At 34.5% G+C, this 18,220-nt stretch overlaps 1 protein-coding gene across 1 annotated transcript in view; it reads left to right on the forward strand.

Moving 5' to 3' along the window:
• The window catches only part of LOC117319269 (uncharacterized protein C2orf16-like), a 45,061-nt gene that overhangs the window by 15,713 nt on the left and 11,128 nt on the right, over positions 1-18,220 (forward strand). The gene's annotated exons all lie outside the window — the stretch shown is intronic.

Genomic DNA, 18,220 nt, shown 5'->3' on the forward strand with positions numbered 1-18,220 from the left:
GGCCCGGATGGAACCACGGAGGTGTCTTAATGTGGGAGGAGACCGGAGTATAGGGGGGGAAAGTACATAGTCGGGAAGGACAGGTATAGCCCTATTTACCTTTTCATGCCCGATTGGGGAATCAAACCCCGGTAGGCCTAGTAGAAAAATGAGTGTGATATCCACTATGCCACCCAACCACCCTAGATTAAGATTATTCTGTTTAGATATAATTTAATATCTTAATGATTTCAAATTTTACAAATTAATATTGTCAGGTAGCCTCATAGACAAGAAAATATTTTTAAAAACAGAATTTTGTTCAGTGTTACGAGAGATTATGTTTGTGGTCTTCAAACCTACATCTAACGTAACTGATGGAATGGTATCCCTGCCGATTGACAAAAGTCGGCTCGTTCTGAGTTGGAACTGTGTTCCAGAAAAAAAAACCTCATAGATACTAGTTAGTGGTTGTAAAGAATAAAATTCCTGCTAAATGTGAAAACCGATGGGAAGATATTCGAAAGAGCCCAGGTCAGAACCTGTTGCATACAATTATGTTGCTACATTTTGAAAATGTACCTTTCTGTTTTGGAGAATGCTTTTGCAGATCCAAGATATATAAATTCACATAATTAATATAATTTTTAGAAATTTATGTGAATTGTGACATGAAACTATGTGCAAAATACTGTCATATGCTTGATAGTGATGTTTTCCACAACACAACGTTATAAATCAGGAAGTACAACATGGTCTTGGTCAATGTCTGGAGAAACGTCTTGAATGTTTTATCTGCAGAAAGAATGACATTTCACATATTCATACAGATAACCTTCCACTAATGACTACAACTCAGTCTTTGCGTTTTCACGTTTACATGACAGAGGGTTATAATGACTTAAAATTAATTCTACATGTTTATCGGGAGGCGTCTATACCACATGCAATTTTAAACATAATTCCATGCGTCACAAAATGTATCTTATTTTCAAACATGTATACAACATTCCATGTATGCACATAACAATTTATCAATAGGTAAAGATGACCATGACAACGTTGTTTACCCTATTTATAGGTCTCCCCAGTTAATCTCTTTCTAAATCTACTGTAAAAAACGATCTTTTCTCAACTAAACCGGTATCTTGTTCAGACTTGGTTTTCGGTATAATCTTTGACAGGGAAAAGTCTCGATTGGATATCTGACTGCACTGTCTTCTAACCATGTCTATACTGTGTATCTCCCATCTAATAACTACACTATATATCTCCCATCTAAGAACTTTGTCTATACTGTATATCTCCCATCTAAGACTCTCTTGTCTATACTGTATATCTCCCATCTAAGACTCTTATCTATTTTGTATATATCTCATCTAAGACTCTTGTCTATTTTGTATATATCTCATCTAAGATACTTGTCTATTAATATATCTCTGCCATCTAAGACTCTTGTCTGTACTATATCTCTGCCATGTAAGACTCTTGTCTATAATATATATCTGCCATCTAAGACTCTTATCTATTTTGTATATATCTCATCTAAGACTCTTGTCTATTTTGTATATATCTCATCTAAGATACTTGTCTATACTATATCTCTGCCATCTAAGACTCTTGTCTATACTATATCTCTGCCATGTAAGACTCTTGTCTATACTATATATCTGCCATCTTATTATATAAGACTCTTGCATATTCTGTATATCTCCCATCTAAGACTCTTGTCTATTCTGTATATCTACCATCTAAGAACCATGTCTATACTGTATATCTCCCATCTAATACTTTTGTCTCCTCTGTATATCTCCCATCTAAGACTCCTATCTATACTGTATATCTGCCATCTAAAACTCTTGCATTTTCTGTATATCTCCCATCTAATACTTTTGTCTCTTCTGTATATCTCCCATCTAAGACTCCTATCTATACTGTATATCTCACATCTAAGACTTTTGTTTATTAGTCCCCTGCCGTTTGAAAAACGGGGGGACTATAGGTTTACCCTCCGTCCGTCCGTCCGTCCGTCCGTCCGTCCGTCTGTCTGTCTGTCTGTCACACAATAGTTGTCCGGACAACTCCTTCTAAAGTACTGCTCCGATTTTAATGAAACTTGGTATACATGATCAGTATCACATGTAGGTGTGCATGCCAAATTTTCTTTTCCCAAAAAAACAATCTTCAAAATGGCTGCCGTCTTCTCATTGGTTGAGACTTGTCCGGACAACTCCTCCTAAAGTACTACTCCGATTTTAACGAAACTTGGTATACATGATCAGTATAACATGTAGTTGTGCAACCCACTTTTTTTATTCAAAAATTTATTTTTCAAAATGGCTGCCGGCTTCTCATTGGTTGAGGCTTGTCTGGACAACTCCTCCTAAAGTACTACTCCGATTTTAACGAAACTTGGTATACATGAACAGTATAACATGTAGTTGTGCATCACACATTTTTTTTTTCGAGAAACCAATTTTCAAAATGGCCGCCAACTTCTAATTGGTTGAGACTTGTCCGGACAACTCCTCCGAAAGTACTACTCCGATTTTAACGAAACTTGGTATACATGAACAGTATAACATGTAGTTGTGCATCACACATTTTTTTTTTCGAGAAACCAATTTTCAAAATGGCCGCCAACTTCTAATTGGTTGAGACTTGTCCGGACAACTCCTCCTCAAGTACTACTCCGATTTTAACGAAACTTGGTATACATGATCAGTATAACATGTAGTTGTGCATCCCACATTTTTTTTCTTCAACAATTCATTTTTCAAAATGGCTGCCGACTTCTCATTGGTTGAGGCTTGTCCGGACAACTCTTCCTAAAGTACTACTCCGATTTTTACGAAATTTGGTATTCATGATCAGTATCACATGTAGTTGTGCATCCCAATTTTTCTTTGGCCCCGGCTTCTCATTGGTTGAGGCATGTCCGGACAATCCTAAAATGGGAAATAAATAGTTGCACTCCTGGGTCAGGCAGGGGACTTTGTATTGCTGTTGCAATACTATCCATCCTTGTTTTGTATATATCTCATCTAATATGTTTGTCTCTTCTGTATATCTCCCATCCAAGACTTTTGTTTATTCTGTATATCTCCCATCTAAGACTCTTGTCTTTTCTGTATATCTCCTATCTAATACTGTTGTCCCTTCTGTGTATCTCCGATCTAAATCTCTCTTATCTATACTGTATATCTCCCATCTAAGACTCTTGTCTATTCTTTATATCTCCAATCTAAGAACCTTGTCTTTTCTGAATATCTTCCACCTAAGAACCATGTCTATACTGTATATCTCCCATCTAATACTTTTGTCTCTTCTGTATATCTCCCATCTAAGAACCTTGTCTATACTTTATATCTCCCATCTAAGACTCTCTTGTCTATTCTGCATATCTCTCATCTAAGAACCTTGTCTATTCTGTATATCTTCCGTGTAAGAACCATGTCTATTCTGTTTATCTCCCATCTAATACTTTTGTCTCTTCTGTATATCTCCCATCTAATACTTTTGGCTCTTTTGTATATCTCCCATCTAAGACTCTTTTCTATTCTTTATATCTCCCATCTAAGAAGCTTGTCTATACTATATCTCTGCCATCTAAGACTCTTGTCTATACTGTATATCTCCCATCTAAGACTCTCTTGTCTATACTGTATATCTCCCATTTAAGTATCTTGTCCCTTCTGTGTATCTCACATCTAAGAACCATGTCTATACTGTATATCCAGGGTGGCGGATCACGTGATCCGCGATGGTATACTTCCCGGAAAAATGGCGTCGAAAACAGCCCCCTCGACGGGTATTATCAGGTAGGGCAGCTCTGATTACCTCTTGATTATTGTTATATATAGCCTAAAACCATCTATGTGTTGGTCCAGCCTTAGTTGTGCAATATTGTGTCTAAAATCCCAGTAGTTTGTGAGAACATTGTGCACGAAGGTTACGATCGGCGATCTTGAGCTAGGGTATATTTCACGGATCGAACAGAATTTCTTCCTAAATCGTCATTTTGATAATGATGCTAGATATAAGTCATAGTTAAATAAAAGTTTGACAGATTTTATTGTTAGAAAAATATACTATATACCGTTGTCATTTGAAATAAACATATGCGATGATTCGTATGAAATTGGTATAATTCACGGACAAATTAATTATGGTATAATTCACGGCTAACCGGGATTGTATGGTTGTGTTTTCTAGAAGATTCAATTACAATTAAGTCAATCCTTTCTAAAAATTGAAGTTAAGTGATTTAATATAACGCGCTGCACATAACTTAGAGGCAATTTACTTTATGAAATTTTAGAACAATGGTACATGTATTGTGTGAAGTATGCGGCAAGAGCTACCGGAGTAGGTCAGGACTTAACGACCATAAGAGAGTACACCAGAACAATGCACCTTACAAGTGCTGTGCCAAGCTGTTCTTCAGCAAGGCTAATTATCAAAGACACAGGTAAGTAGACTACTTCAGTATTTTCGGGATTTTTCAGTAAACTACATTACGCATCCGTTCCATAATTGAGACTGTTACGGGAATAAAATCAATCGACGAAGGAATATACATAATGTGATACATTTTCTAACATTAAGATAACATTTATAATGAATTTGGGGAGTAGTTACCAGGGTTGGAACGCTTCATGACAGTATCTCCGTGACTTTTATAACCGGTCATAAAGTGAACAAATTTGCCGCCAAATAATCTCCAACCAAGTTTCCAAAATGTCTTTGTTTCAGTTGAGTATCTCATTGCTGTAGTTGTGTTACAGTCAAACCATCTAACAACTTCAATCCACAGCCGAAAAGCGATGTTGTCAATTGGAAATCGTTTCTCCTTTATTTGGCGAAAAAATTGATAAAGTGAAACATCGAGTCCATCGTGTTTGGACAGTTCTTGTAAGACATCTGGGACAAGTTCGATTACCTTTTCCTCAATGGTCTCATTTTCCTTTTCTTCGTTTTTTTCGATGTTTTTTTCAATTAGCCCTCCATCCGTCTCTGGTATACAGTCGCCAAATAGCGATCGGGATGATTTTGACTTGAGCTTTTTGCTGCGTGGGCTCTTGAATGTGTAGGGTGATTTACATATTGGCGACAGCCGTGAAGAAATCAACGGAGAAAAGTAGGGAGATGAGGACTGTTTTGATTTTTTAAACGCCGGTGACACATTATAGTGAGATGAGTGTAAGGGTTTAAAAGGTGATTTCAATGGTCCTCTCTTCACTCCAACGACGACGTTTGACGGGTAAACTATATAAGAAGCTTTTGTTGAAACGGGAGTCTTTCTTCTCCTTCGTCCAAGGTGGGACTTGGCCTTCATTTTGTCATGTTATCTGAAACAGATGTTGTTTTGTCCGTGAATTATACCATTTTCCTGACAAAAATCCTCGCACTAATTTGTGCGTGAATTATACCAATTTCATACGAATCCATCGCATATGTTTATTTCAAATGACAACGGTATATAGTATATTTTTCTAACAATAAAATTTGTCAAACTTTTATTTAACTATGACTTATATCTAGCATCATTATCAAAATGACGATTTAGGAAGAAATTCTGTTCGATCCGTGAAATATACCCTAGCTCAAGATCGCCGATCGTAACCTTCGTGCACAATGTTCTCACAAACTACTGGGATTTTAGACACAATATTGCACAACTAAGGCTGGACCAACACATAGATGGTTTTAGGCTATATATAACAATAATCAAGAGGTAATCAGAGCTGCCCTACCTGATAATACCCGTCGAGGGGGCTGTTTTCGACGCCATTTTTCCGTGAAGTATATCATCGCGGATCACGTGATCCGCCACCCTGATATCTCCCATCTAAGACTCTCTTGTCTATTCTGTATATCTCCCATCTAAGACTCTTGTCTATTCTGTATATCTCCCATCTAAAAAACTTTTCTTTACTATATCTCTGCCATCTCAGAAACTTGTCTATACTATATATCTGGCATCTAAGACTCTTTCATATTCGGTATATCCCCCATCTAAGACTCTTGCATATTCTGTGTATCTCCCATCCAAGACTCTTGTCTATACTTTATATCTCCCATCTAAGACTCTTGTCTATAGTATATATCTTCCATCTAAGACTCTTGTCTATTCTGTATGTTTCCCAGCTAAGAACCTTGTCTATACTGTATATTTCCGATCTAAGACTCTCTTGTCTATTTTGTATATCTCCCATCTCATAACCTTGTCAATACTGTATATCTCCCATCTAAGACCCTCGTCTATTCTGTGTATCTCACATCTAAGCCTCTTGTCTATACTTTATATCTCCCTTATAATTAAGAACCTTGTCTACACCTTATGTCTCCCATCTAAGAACCTTGTCTATACTTTATATCTCTCTTCTAAGAACTTTGTCTATACTATATATCTCCAATCTAATACTTTTGTTTCTTAATTCTGTCTTTCTTCCATCTAAGACTCTTGTCTATTTTGTATGTCTCCCATCTAAGAGTCTTGTCTATTCTGTATATCTCCCATCTAAGAGTCTTGTCTATACTGTATGTCTCCCAGCTAAGAATCTTGTCTATTCTGTTTAATCTCCCATTTAAGACTCTTGTCTATTCTGTATATCTCCTATCTAATACTTTTGTCTCTTTTGTCTATCTCCCATCTAAGACTCTTTTCTACTCTGTATGTCTCCCATCTAAGAACCTTGTCTTTTCTGTATATCTCCCATCTAAGAACCTTGTCTATACTCTACATCTCCTATCTAATACTTTGGTCCCTATTGTGTATCTCCCATGTAAGAACCATGTCTATTCTGTATATCTCCCATCTAACACTTTTGTCTTTTCTGTCTATCTCCCATCTAAGAACCTTGTCTATTCTGTGTATCTCACATCTAAGACTCTTGTCTATACTTTATATCTCTCTTCTAAGAACTTTGTCTATACTATATATCTTCGATCTAAGACTCTTGTCCATACTGTATATCTCCTATCTCATAACCTTGTCTATTCTGTATATCTCCCATCTAAGAATCATGTCTATTTTGTTTATCTCCCATCTCATAACTTTGTCTGTTCTGTATATCTCCCATATAAAACTCTTGTCTATTCTGTATTGATCCCATCTAATACTTTTGTTTCTTCTGTCTATCTCCCATGTAAGAATCTTGTCTATACTTTATATCTCTCTTCTAAGAACTTTGTCTATACTATATATCTTCCATCAAAGACTCTTGTCTATTCTGTATATCTCCCATTTAAGAACCTTGTCTATTCTGTATATCTCCCATCTAACACTTTTGTCTCTTCTGTCTATCTCCCATCTAAGAACCTTGTCTATTCTGTGTATCTCACATCTAAGACTCTTGTCTATACTTTATATCTCTCTTCTGAGAACTTTGTCTATACTATATATCTTCGATCTAAGACTCTTGTCCATACTGTATACCTCCTATCTCATATCTCTCTTCTAAGACCTTTGTCTATACTATATATCTTCCATCTAAGACTCTTGTCTATACTGTATGTCTCCCAGCTAAGAACCTTGTCTATTCTGTATAATCTCCCATCTAAGACTCTTGTCTATTCTGTATATCTCCTATCTAACACTTTGGTCCCTATTGTGTATCTGCAATCTAAGACTCTTGTCTATTCTGTATATCTCCCATCTAAGAACCTTGTCTATTCTGTATATCTCCCATCTAAGAACCATCACGTCTATTCTGTATGTCTCCCATCTAATACTTTTGTCCCTTCTGTCTATCTCCCATCTAAGACTCTTTTCTACTTTGTATGTCTCCCATCTAAGAACCTTGTCTATACTGTATATTTCCCATCTAAGAACCTTGTCTATTCTGTGTTTCTCCCATCTACGACTCTTGTCTATACTGTATATCTCCTATCTAAGAACCTTGTCTTTTCTGTGTATCTCCCATCTAAGACTCTTGTCTATACTTTATATCTCCCTTATAAGTAAGAACCTTCTCTACACCTTATGTCTCCCATCTAAGAACCTTGTCTATACTTTATATCTCTCTTCTAAGACCTTTGTCTATACTATATATCTTCCATCTAAGACTCTTGTCTATACTGTATATCTCCCATCTCATAACCTTGTTCTTTAATTCCCTTTTTCTTTTTATCTCATTTAAACCTTTCTTTCGGGTTTCTCCCCTTAAGCCTTGTCTTTTTTTAATCCCCATCTAAACCTTGGGCCTTTTAAAACTCCCCTCTAAGATCTTGGGGTTTATTTTTCCCTAAGAAAACCGTCATTTTTAATTCCCATCAAACTTTTGTCTTTCTGTTATCTCCCATTAAAATTTCCCTTTGTTACCATCTAAAACCCTTTTTTTTCTGTTTAAACTCCCATTAAGAAACCCTTTTCTTCTTTAATCTCCCTTAAATTTTCCCCCCCCTATTTGTATCTCCCTTAAAATTTTTTTCCCCGTTTCTCCCATCAAACTTTTTTTTTTGTTTCTCCCCTCAAAACCCTTTTGGGCCCCAACCCAAAAAACCCCCCCCTTTTTTTTTTTATTTTTATTAAGACCCGTCAATTTTTTATCTCCCTTTTTAAGAAGTCCTAATATCCCATTAAATTTTGTCTTTCTGTTTCTCCCCTCTAAAACTTTTTTATTTTTTTTCTCCCATAAAATCTTTCTATTCTTTTTATTAAATTTTTTTTTTCCCCCCCATTAAGATTTTCCTTTTTCTATAAATTTTTTTTCCCCCTAAAAACCTTTCTTTGTATTTCCCATTTAAAACCCCGTCTTTTCTTATATTCCATCTAAGACTTTTTCTTTTCTATTTTGTTATCCCCCATTAAAACCTTGTAAAACTGTTACCCCATCAACCCCCCCCTTTTGTTATCTCCAAATTAGCCTTTTCATTCTTTTTCTATTAAAACCTTTTCTATATTATTTTCCCCCAAGAAATTTTTCTATTTATATCTTCCTCTAAATTTGTTTACTTATATCTCCCATCTATAACTTTTTTTTATTCTCCTTCTCCCTCTATTTGACCCCCTTTTTGTTTTTGTTTCTCCCATTAAATCTTTTATTGGTTCTCCCCTTTTAAAAACCTTTTTTTCGTTTCTCCATTTAAAATTTGTTATTTTTTTCCCTCTAAGAACTTGTCTTTTGTAATTCCCCCCTAAAACCCTTTTTTTCGTTTTTCCCCCTCTAAATCTTTTCATTTATTTTCCCTCTAAGAAACCTTTTCTTTACTGTATATTCCTAAAAATTTTATTTTTTTCCCCTTTTTTTTTCTGTTTTTCCATCCCAAACCTTGTCTATTCTGTTTTCTCCCATTAAATTTTTATTTTATCTCCATCTTTAAAATTTCTTTTTGTATCTCCCATTTCTTTTTTTTCGAACTTCTTTTTTTTTCTCCATTAAAAACCTTTTTCTATCTGTATATTTCCCATTCCCCCAATTTTTTTCCCTTTTTGTTATTTTGTTATATCTCTTCTAAAACTTTTTTTGTGTATCTCCCTAAGAATCTGTCCTTCAAATATCCCCCTTTTAAGACCTTTTTTAACTTATTTCCCCTCTAAAACCGTTATACTTTTTTCTCCCGCTAAGAACCTTGGGCTTTCTATAATCTCCCCTCTAAAATCTTGCATTTGTATTCTCCATCTAAACTTTGGGCCCCATTGTATTTTCCCATCTAAATTTTTTTGTTATTCCCTTTGCCTTTTCTTTTTCCCCATTAAGAAATATTTTTATTGGATTCTCCCATAAAACCTTGTCATCGTTTTCCCCCCTTAAGACTTTTTTTTTTGTCTAAAAAAAGGTTATATAATTTCCCCTTAAGAACCCGTTTTGGTCTCCCATCTAAAAAAATTTTCCCTTTCTTTTTTCCTTTAAGTTTTTCTTTGTCTCCCATTTGTTTTTCTTTCTTTTTCCCTTTTAAAACCTTTCAACTTTTTTTCCTCTAAGACCCTTTTCTTACTTTATCTCCCTCTAAACCTTTTTCTTTTATTCTCCCTCTAAGATCTGTCTATTTATATCTCCATCCAAACCTTGTTTTCTTAATTTTCCCCGTTCTATTTTCCATCTAAGCTCTTTTTTCTATTTTTTTTATCTCCCTTAAGAACTTTGTTATACTGTATTCTCCCCCCTAAGAACCTTGTCTACTTTTTCTCCCCTCTAAGATCTTGCAACTTATTCTCCCAAATAAAATTTTTAATTTTTTTTCCTCTAAGACCTTGTTTTCTGTATATCTCCCATCTAAAACTTGTCTTTTAATCTCCCCCCTTTAAAATCTTTTATTCTTTTATCTCCCCTTAAACCTTTTTCATTCGTATTCTCCCCCTAAGAACCTTTCTTACGATTTCCTTTTAAACCCTTGTCCATTTGTATTCCCTCTAAGACTTTGTCTTTTGTATATCTCCATCTAAAGCTTTTTTTTATTCCCAAAATTTGTCTTTCTTTATCTCCCATTTAAACTTTTTTCTGTATTTTCCCCTTAAACTTGTCTTTTCGTTATCTCCCATCAAGACTTTCTATATTTAATTCTCTCTTATTTAAGTTTTTAAAAAATTTTTTCTAAACCCCTAAATTTTTTGTTTCTCCCTAAGAAACCCTTTTTTTTATCTCCATCTAAGACCTTGTCAAAACTTATATCCCCTAAAACTTTCTTTTTTTTCTCCCCCCTAAAACCTTTCCAAATTTTGTATTCCTTTTAAATTTTTCCTTTTTTTTAAAAAACGGTATTCCCCACAAAATTTTCTTTTGTATTCCCCACAAAAACTTGTTTTTCTTATATCCCCCTTAAAACCCCCCTTTTCTGAAACTCCCATCTAAACTTTTTTCCCCCTTCTTTTTTTTCCATCAAAACCTTGCTTCGTATATTCCCCAAAATTTTTTTTAATAACCTCCCCCTTTTTCTGATTCTCCCCTTGAACCTTTTTTAAACTCCCATCAAACTTTTTTAAAATTTTGTTATCTCCCCTCAAACTCTTTTATCTGTAATTTTCCCTTAAAAACCTTTTCTTTCTGTATATCCCATCAAATTTGGCCCTTTTTTTTCCCCTCCCAGGGCTTTGTCTATTTTTTTTATATCTCCCATTAAGACCTTGGGCTATATTATACTCCCTTAAACCGTTTGTTCTCCCACTGAACCTTTTCTTTTTTATATCTCCCTTAAACTTGTTTTTCTGTATACCCACAAGAATCTTTCTTTTGGTTTCTCCCATTAATTTTTTTTTCCCTAAATTTTTTATTCCCACTAAGATTTGTTATTTTGTATATCTCCCCTCTAAGATTTGTCTATTTGTTTCTCCCCTAAGAACTTGTTTTTGTAGTCTCCCACTAAATTTTTTCTATTCTGTATTCCCCTTTTAATTTGTTTCTGTTATCCCTATCTAATATTTTGGGCCCTTTGTGTATTCCCCTTGAATTTTGTCTATTTGATATCTCCCTCTAAAAACCTTTTTAGTATATTTTCCATTAAAACTTTTTTTTTTTTATTCCATCAGACCTTTTTCTTTTGATATTCCATCTAAGAATTTTTTTTTTTCCCCAAAACTAAACTTTTGTCTTTTTTTTATTTTTTCCCATTAAAGAAATTTTTCTATTTTTTTCTCCTTTAAGACCTTTCTTTTGTTTCTCCCATTAAACTTTTGGGGTTTTTTATCTCCTCTAAACCTTTTTTTTTGTATTTCCCACAAGAACCGGGCATTGTATATTTCCCCCTTTAAAACCTTGTCTTAATTTTTTTTCCCCTTAGAAAATTTCTTTTGTTACTCCATTTAAAAAATTGTTTTTCTTTTTTCCCACAAAACCCGTCTTACTTTTTTCCCCATTAAGACCCCGTTTCCTACCCTTATATCCCTTTAAGAACCCGCTATTTATCTCCCTTAAGAAACCTTTTTCTTAATATATTTCCATCTAAGACCCCTTTTTAACGATATTCCATTAAAAAAACCTTGTCCATTTTGTTAAACTCCCAAAACTAAACTTTCTTCATATTCCTTTTAAGAAATTTTTCTTTTTTTTTTCCCTTTTAAATTTGTCTTAGTAAATTTTCCCCTAAGACCCCGTTATTGTATTCTCCCCTCAAAGTTTTCTTTTCTTTTTTCTCCCCCTTTTAAGGCTTTTATTTTTTACTCCCCTTAAAACCTTGTTTTTTTTATATTTTCCCCCCCTTTAAAACTTGCTTATATTTCTCCCAAAAACCCCTTTTTTTGTGGATCTCCCCTAAATTTCCTTTCTATTCGTAAATCTCCCATCTAAACCCCTTCTATCGTTATTTTCCCTAAAACTTTTACTTTTTCCCCCCTTCTTTGTTATTCCCCTAAACTCTTGTCTATTGGGTATTCCCATCAAAACCTTGTCATTTTTCTCCATTTAAAACTTGCTCTTCTGTTATTCCCCTCTAAAAACCCCTTTTCTAATTTTGTTATTTTTCCCTCTAAGAAACCTTTCTTTTAATTAAACTTCCTTTATCTTTTTTCCTATTGTTTTTAATTCCCATCTAAGACTCTTTTGTTTTATTCCCTTTTTTTTTTATTCCCATCTAAAACTTGTCAACTTTTTTTTCCCTCTAAGATCTTGTTTAATTTTTTTCCACTAAAACCTTTTTCTTATTTTTCCTCCCCAAGAACCCTTTTCTTTTCTGTATAATCCCCATTTAAACTTGTTTTCTGTATATCTCCATTAAAATTTCCCTTGGGTTTTTCCCTGCTTTTTTATTTTTCTCCCTCTAAAATTTTTTTTTTTCCCTTAAATTTTGTTTTTTATCTCCCATTAAAATTTCTATTTGTATTCTCCCATCTAAGGTTTTGTTATTTTCTGTATGTCTCCCATCTAAGAATCTTGTCTATACTGTATATCTCCCATCTAAGACTCTTGTAAATTCTGTATATCTCCCATTTAAGAACCTTGTCTATTCTGTATATCTCCCATCTAAGAACCTTTTCTATACGGTATATTTTCCTTCTAAGACTCTTGTCTGTACTTTGTATCTCCCATCTAAGACTCTTGTCTGTAGTATATATCTCACATCTAAGACTCTTTTCTATTTTGTATATCTCCCATCCAAGACTCTTGTCTATTCTGTATATCTCCCATTAAAGAACCTTGTCTATTCTGTATATCTCCCATCTAAGAACCTTGTCTACTCAGTATATTTTCCATCTAAGACTCTTGTCTATACTGTATATCTCCCATCTAAGAACCTTGTCTATTCTGTGGATCTCGAATCTAAGACTCTCGTCTATACTTTATATCTCCCTTATAAGTAAGAACTTTGTCTACACCTTATTTTTTTGTCTCTCTTCTAAGACTCTTGTCTATACTGTATATCTCCCATCTAAGACTCTTGTCTATACTGTATATCTCCCATCTCATAACGTTGTCTGTTCTGTCTATCTCCCATCTAAGACTCTTTTCTATTTTGTATATCTCCCATCTAAGAGTCTTGTCTATACTGTATGTCTCCCAGCTAAGAACCTTGTCTATACTGTATGTCTCCAAGCTAAGAATCTTGTCTATTCTGTATAATCTCCCATCTAAGACTCTTGTCTATTCTGTATATCTCCTATCTAATACTTTTGTCCCTTCTGTGTATCTCCCATCTAAGACTCTTGTCTATTCTGTATATCTCCCATCTAAGAACCATCACGTCTATTCTGTATGTCTCCCATCTAATACTTTTTTCTCTTCTGTCTATCTCCCATCTAAGACTCTTTTCTATTCTGTATATCTCCCTTCTAAGAACCTTGTCTTTACTGTATATCTCCTATCTAATACTTTGGTCCCTATTGTGTATCTCCAATCTAAAACTCTAGTCTATTCTGTATATCTCCCATCTAAGAACCTTGTCTATACTGTATATTTCCCATCTAAGACTCTTGTCTATACTGTATATCTCCCATCTAAGACTCTTGTCTATACTGTATATCTCCCATCTGATATCCTTGTCTGTTCTGTATATCTCCCATCTAAGAATCATGTCTATTCTGTATATCTCCCATCTAATACTTTTGTTTCTTAATTCTGTCTATCTCCCATCTAAGACTCTTGTCTATTTTGTATATCTCCCATCTAAGAGTCTTGTCTGTACTGTATGTCTCCCAGCTAAGAATCTTGTCTATTCTGTATAATCTCCCATCTAAGACTCTTGTCTATTCTGTATATCTCCTATCTAATACTTTTGTCCCTTCTGTGTATCTCCATCTAAGACTCTTGTCTATTCTGTATATCTCCCATCTAAGAACCATCACGTCTATTCTGTATGTCTCCCATCTAATACTTTTGTCTCTTCTGTCTATCTCCCATCTAAGACTCTTTTCTATTCTGTATATCTCCCATCTAGGAACCTTGTCTATTCTGTTTATCTCCCATCTAAGACTCTTGTCTATTCTGTATATCTCCCATCTAAGACTCTTGTCCATACTGTATATTTCCCATCTAAGAATCTTGTCTATACTGTATGTCTCCCAGCTAAGAACCTTGACTTTACTGTATATCTCCCATCTAAGACTCTTTAGGGCCCCGCATCGAGAGATGCGGGTGCCCTATAGTAATCAGGTTGTCCGTCTGTTCGTCCGTTCGTCCGTCCGTCCGTCCGTCCGTCCGTCTGTCTGTCCGTCCGTCGGTCCGGTTTTTTTCTTCTGCACAAAAATGATTGAAGGAGATGAAGGATTTGTATCAAATTGGAACTGATGATTCCTCATGCATCCTAGATCAGATGTGTAGTATTTCATGCAAATCGAATTCAAAATGGCTGTTAGGCAGCCATATTGGGTTTTAACATTAACATGAAAATACTGGATCTTTGTTGTTGCAAAGTTGTCATGAAATAAACCAAGAGTTAACTGACAGAATGATCAAACTCATAGTTCAAGGTCACAAGTTCAAAGGTCAACGGTCAAGGTCATCCTGGGTCGGCTTCAAAATGCCAGGTAATCGACCCTTTTGGATTTTAGCAGTCAAAACAATTTTGACATTTTCTTATCAATGAATGATCTTGTTTTTGATATGCTTTTATATAAATTTGAAACATTAGTTATAGCAGATTGCAGAATTGTTTATTAGGGCCCCACATCAAAGATGCGGTGCCCTATAGTAATCAGGTTGTCTGTCTGTCCGTCTGTCTGTCCGTCTGTCCGTTTTTTTCTTTTGCGCCAAATTATTGACAGAGTTGGAGGATTTCGGTGAAAATTGGTACATAGTGGTATTTAGGGAAGCCAAACACAATGGTACCACTTACAAAATCGTCTGTTGCCATGGTAACAAATGGAGGTTTCTGATTGGTTGAAATTTCGATATTGTTCGATTTCGGTGAAAATTGGTACATAGTGGTATTTAGGGAAGCCAAACACAATGGTACCACTTATGAAACCGTCTGTTACCATGGTAACAAATGGAGGTTTCTGATTGGTTCAAATTTCGATATTGTTCGATTTCGGTGAAAATTGGTACATAGTGGTATTTAGGGAAGCCAAACACAATGGTACCACTTACGAAACCGTCTGTTGCCATGGTAACAAATGGAGGTTTCTGATTGGTCAAAATTTAGTTTTGATTTTGGTGAGAGAATTGGTATATAGGGGTTTTGAGGGAACAATGGTTCACCTTTCCAAAACCTGTGTTGTCATGGGAATGAAACAGAGGCTTCTGATTGCGGCGAAAATTGGTACATACAGGTATTGAGGGAAGCCGATTTTCGATGATGTAACATTTTACATATTGACATAAAACCACAATACACACATACATATACAATACTATTACAGTCTTCCATTAGCATAATTTATGACTTATGCAAAGTTGGTCACAATTAAACAAGATATCAACTGACCAAAGTTCAAAGTCAATGGGTCATATGTTAAGGTCGGATTGACATTTTTTAAATGGTATTAAAGATTTTGTTATGACATTATGAAGGTAAGTTGGTGTCAAGCGACCAAATTTTGAAGTTGATTGGGTCTAAATATAAAAAGTTTTAAAACAAAAAAAGGTGAAAAAAGTACTGGTTTGGATTTCTTATACCTCAAATGACAAAAAAGGACATTATTAAAATATTTTAAAAAATCCTTTTTTTCTCCCCTTTTCTTCACATTTGGTATGTTTTGTTTTTTGAGAAAACCCTCTCAAGTTTACCTTATTAGAATAACTGCATTGAGTTTATATCAGTTTGTGTGCTCCTTGATATTAGATTTGAAACAAATTTGAAAAGTGTAATGCTTGTAGAATTCTTTTAGCTAGCTTTTCCATACAATAATAATAAGCAGTATTGTCAGTGGCCCTATTAATGCTAACATTAATAAAACAATAGCAAAGGTTAATCAAAAACATATATCTAATAGTTTCATGTCAGTATATTACAATCAGTGCTTTTCCTGGGTATTTTTTCATTGATTGTGAAAAGTTGTCATACAAATGTTATTTGGAATTTTCGAGTTGATTTTGGGAAAAAATCAGGCTAAAACGCTTTGAGAATGGGGTCGTTTGGCGCACCCAGTTATATAGGCAGGAAAAACACTGACAATAATTATTACATTTACCCTGAAGGGTCAGACACATAGCAGGGCCCTTTCTGACGTGTCAGTGTTCTAGTTGAAATGTATATTAAAGGGGGTAGGTCAGAATTTTATGGGGGTAGGTCAGAATTTTATGACCTGTAAATATTACTTAATTGGTAGTGATATATATATAATAGAGGGTAGGTCAGAATTTTATGGGGGTAGGTCAGTATTTTATGGGGGTAGGTCAGTATTTTATGACGTGTAGATATTACTTAATTGTTATTGAAATGTATATTATAGGGGGTAGGTAAGAATTTTATGGGGGTAGGTCAGTATTTTATGGCAGGAGATATTACTTGATTGTTATTGAAATGTATATTAAAGGGGGTAGGTCAGAATTTTATGGGGGTAGGTCAGAATTTTATGACATGTAGATATTATTTAATTGTTATTGAAATGTATATCACAGAGGGTAGGTCAGAATTTTATGGGGGTAGGTCAGTATTTTATGGCAGGAGATTTTAATTAATTGTTATTGAAATGTATATTATAGAGGGTAGGTCAGAATTTTATGGGGGAAGGTCAGAATTTTATGGCAGGAGATATTACTTAATTGTTATTGAAATGTATATTAAAGGGGGTAGGTAAGAATTTTATGGGGGTAGGTCAGTATTTTATGGCAGGAGATATTACTTAATTGTTATTGAAATGTATATTAAAGGGGGTAGGTCAGAATTTTATGGGGGTAGGTCAGAATTTTATGACATGTAGATATTATTTAATTGTTATTGAAATGTATATCACAGAGGGTAGGTCAGAATTTTATGGGGGTAGGTCAGTATTTTATGGCAGGAGATTTTAATTAATTGTTATTGAAATGTATATTATAGAGGGTAGGTCAGAATTTTATGGGGGTAGGTCAGAATTTTATGGCAGGAGATATTACTTAATTGTTATTGAAATGTATATTAAAAGGGGTAGGTCAGAATTTTATGGGGGTAGGTCAGTATTTTATGACATGTAGATATTACTTAATTGTTATTGAAATGTATATTATAGGGGGTAGGTCAGAATTTTATCGGGGTAGGTCAGTATTTTATGACATGAAGATATTACTTAATTGTTATTGAAATGTATATTATAGGGTGTAGGTCAGAATTTTATGGGGGTAGGTCAGTATTTTATGGCAGGAGATATTACTTAATTGTTATTGAAATGTATATTAAAGGTGGTAGGTCAGAATTTTTTTGGGGTAGGTCAGAATTTTATGACATGTAGATATTACTTTATTGGTAGTGATATTATATAATGGAGGGTAGGTCAGAATTTTATGGGGCTAGGTCTGTATTTTATGGAATGACATATTACTTATTTGTTATTGAAATGTATATAATAGAGGGTAGGTTAGAATTTTATGGGGGTAGGTCAGAATTTTATGACCTGTAAATATTACTTAATTGGTAGTGATATATATATAATAGAGGGTAGGTCAGAATTTTATGGGGGTAGGTCAGTATTTTATGGGGCTAGGTAATAATATTTTTGATTGTAGGTCTGTATTATCAGGTAGTCAATATTATTGAAACATGAGGAGGTAGGCAGAGCAACTAGTCAACCCATGAGAGGTTGTTTTCTGATACTGCAGATTTCTGAAGGAAAGAAATTTGAATTATGAAATTTCTAAATCTCAATTTCCAACTGGATGCCCTGTGGTAGCTGGTCAGATCATCTTTTCACCATTTTATCGAAACACATCAAAACATATCATTATGATGA

The sequence above is a fragment of the Pecten maximus genome, unplaced genomic scaffold (assembly GCF_902652985.1).
Source record: "Pecten maximus unplaced genomic scaffold, xPecMax1.1, whole genome shotgun sequence".
NCBI classification, from domain to species: domain Eukaryota; kingdom Metazoa; phylum Mollusca; class Bivalvia; order Pectinida; family Pectinidae; genus Pecten; species Pecten maximus.